Consider the following 3,621-nt stretch of genomic DNA (forward strand, 5'->3'; position numbering starts at 1 on the left):
CATGTTTTTTCCTCAAAGTTATATACTATATATATTTTTCTTCTTCTTCTTCTTCTTCTTCTTCTTCTTCTTCTTCTTCTTCTTCTTCTGGAGAAAGTTCTATACGGATTAGTGTTAGGCCAAAGAAAATCAAGTACCAAAGAATTTAAACAGAGTCTATTTTTTTCTTTAACTTTAAATTTTATTTTATGTTTTTCCCCTGTGTTTCATCAAGAATGATAACCAAGCCTTACTATTTCTCCATGAAAGCAAGCTAGTTACTCTCCTCTCTAAAGTTTAGGCATCAGTTTATGCTCCATTCAGAAAATATCTTTTCACTTGATAGATTCTCTTTAGTAGTAGAATTGTATAAAAATTCTATGACCTTCCCCACCAGTTGTTCTCATCTCTGCCTTGTACAAATTCTTACAGGAAGCTCTCAACTTGTATATAAGCTGAAGCTTACATTCTATGTCCAAGGAGACCCTAAAATGCACAAAATTTCCACAGGTGACTACATACTTCTCTCTATACACTTACACATACATGAACACACACAGACTCATTAGGAATATTTGTTCTGAAAAATATTCCTAACAGATAAAAGAATATCTGTTCTAAGACAATTCATCTTCATTTTGTAGTATTTGTGATATGACCAGCTAAGACCAAGAATCCATTTCATGGCCAAAAATATCTAATGAGGAAAGCTATGATCCATAATCCAGGTCTCATTATCACTTTGCTTTAATCAGTTGAGCTGATTGATTCTTCAAAAGAGAAGGGGAGTTATTAAAATATAATAAAATAGCAAAATATATAAGTCATTTATAGCCATATTTTATTTCATGGACAGAGATCCTGAATTTAGTACATTTTTAGCAGGATGAAAAGATATGTCTTCCACCGGATATACAATGAAATGTGACCCTTAAAATCAAGAAAATATACTTATATCCTCCATTTATTCTTTAACAATATATCTGGTACACCATTATCTTTGGGCGAGTCTTTAGTTATTCAGTATGAAGGCTCATTTTCTGAACTAAAGGTTGGAGTAATAGTATTTATTTGAAATGTAAATGAAGACTTCCACCAAGGAATGTATGCTTCATTTTGCATTTGTCTCTAATCAGAATGTCCTATGAATAATGTAGTTTGGCACCAATATTCTCATTAAGCAAGTTTCCCATTATTGCATTTTCTGATTATAATCTCCTCGTTAAACTTCCTTTACTATTCCTGCTGATAATCATTTATATGCTTAGGTCTTCAGTTTTAATCTGAACACACACACACACACACACACACACACACACACACACGCACAGAGATAACCTCCTGTAGATGAGAATCAAATTATATTGATGACCAGATGTCCTTTAAATAAAGGGTTGTTATCCATTGTATGTCCAAGAAATGGCATGGAGTTGAATTGTCAGACTGGGCTAAAAGAGAAAATGAGTTGCAAACTAGTCTCAATTTATATCCATCTACGAGGCAATTTCACAATTATACTTGATTGACAGAACTGGCCAAGAAAGAAACAGAATGGCAGAAGAAATGGGACTAACTAGAATCGTTTTGTGTTGTTGTTGTTGTTGTTTTCCTTTTTCTTTTGCTTTTTACTTAAAAACCCATAGAATTATACATTAGAATTTACAAAGGATTTTTAGAGACCCATATCTTAACCATATGAGACCTCAAAAGATGCGCTTTCCATAATCAGAATACAGATTTCAACTGTATTACTCTAAAAAATAGGTTTTCAAACTTTTTAGAAGGGAAATTCATATTTTATCTCCTTGAAACCTTGAAAGAAGAGGTGGTTGAGTTAAGGAGTGATGATAATGAAGGGTCAAAAGTAAGCTGGAAAGAGATTTCTTATTCCTAGACACGTATCTTCCTTTCTGAGGTTCCTACAAACCATATTTGAACCATAGGAAAGAATTTATTAATCAGGGACCATTTTCTTTTCCTCAATAGAAGCAAAGATACTCAGCATGCCCTGTATAAGAAGGAATCATATATATGTAGCATCGATACGTTAAGGGCATAGAAAAGATGTAAAATATATAACCAACTGTAAACAGGAATTACCCTCAGAGAGGAGTTTGAAAGAATGGAAGATTTTCATAGTATAGTGTAAATATTTAACTACTTTATAATGACTTTATATTTTATTTATATGGTTATAAAAACAGTACATTATTTTCTTCAAGTTTTATATGCTCAAAACTCCTATTAACTGGACTTTTATCTAAATTAGCACAGGTTTCCAAAATTTCCTAACAGATATAATTTTCCACATAAATCATATTAATTCTTTTGTATGCTCTTCTTGAAAACTCTCCAGGTTTTTTATGTTGTGTTTTATTAACATTGTCCAGAATTGGATACAGTCTTTTTGTAAGCACTGCACAAATATTGAATTAATAAGAAGATTATGTATCTACATGGACTTTTAGTTTTTATAAGGAAAATGATATATATTTGGAGCAGATTTTCAAGGGAATGAAGTTGAGAAGATAGGTTTTCCATAAAACTTGTTTGGCTTAATGTAAGTTTTAAAATCACCTGCCAACATTAAGCAAGGGTAGTTTGGGGCAATGCAAGTGCTATTCCGTGATTGGAGTATGAAGAGCCTTATTCTTCCAGATTTCTCATTCCTAAGGAGTTGCTATTGAAAAACACCAGGGCTGTACCCAGTGTTTTCCTTGCTGTTACCCTTTACTCCAAAGGTTTAAAATTCAATACCACTGCAGAAAACTACCATTAATATCTTGACTGTTTTCTTTATGAGAATCATTGGAGAATATTCATTGTAAGTCATGTCAAAAACATGCAATAAGCACCCATTGTACTCAAGAATCAGGCTTAGAGGTATATGGAGATAAAAAGATATTCTTTCCTTAATAAAAATATTCACCACTTACTGAACTCATGTGCTAGGAGTTTTGCTAAACTCTTTCAGTGAGTTGTTTAATCTTTATAATGCTATTCTAAAGTAAGGTGTTATGTTTATAGATGAGGGTGGAAATTTGGGCTTGGTGAAGGTAAATAACTTCCATAAAAGTGGGAGAGTTGATATTTGCAATTAGATCTTTCTTACTCCAAAGCCCATTTTTAACTTACATTCCACTCCACACATAGCTTACATATTTTCATGGGTCTGTTCATTCGCATATAGGAAATTGCCTTTTAGGAGTATTCACCCAAGTTCTTAATCCATACAGCACCGCTCCCATATCCAACATGCAAACAAAACAGAAATAATACAAAATAGAGTGTGTTGACATTCATATCATGATACAATTGTCTCCAAGAGCATAGAAATGGAGCATTGCTTAGACTTACCTCTCTAGTACCTGTAGAAGCAGGAAAGATAGGAAGAGTGTTCTGAGAAGTGAAACGCTATGAACAATTGTATGAAGAAAGGAAATAGATGAAAACTCTCAAGTCTGTAGTAGACATTTCTGAGTGCTGCTAGGTAATATCTTGGAGTTGGCTGCACACGACTTTTTGACGGTAGGTGGGAAATTTGCCTAGGGTATGGGAACAAGTAAAATATAAGTGAAGCCAGTGGTTGATTTCAGCAGAAACAGATTTTTATATTAGCCCTTGTAGGTTGTTATAACAAAA

Source organism: Hyaena hyaena, unplaced genomic scaffold (genome assembly GCF_003009895.1).
Source record: "Hyaena hyaena isolate Hyena2069 unplaced genomic scaffold, ASM300989v1 scaffold_1668, whole genome shotgun sequence".
Classification (NCBI taxonomy): Eukaryota; Metazoa; Chordata; class Mammalia; order Carnivora; family Hyaenidae; genus Hyaena; species Hyaena hyaena.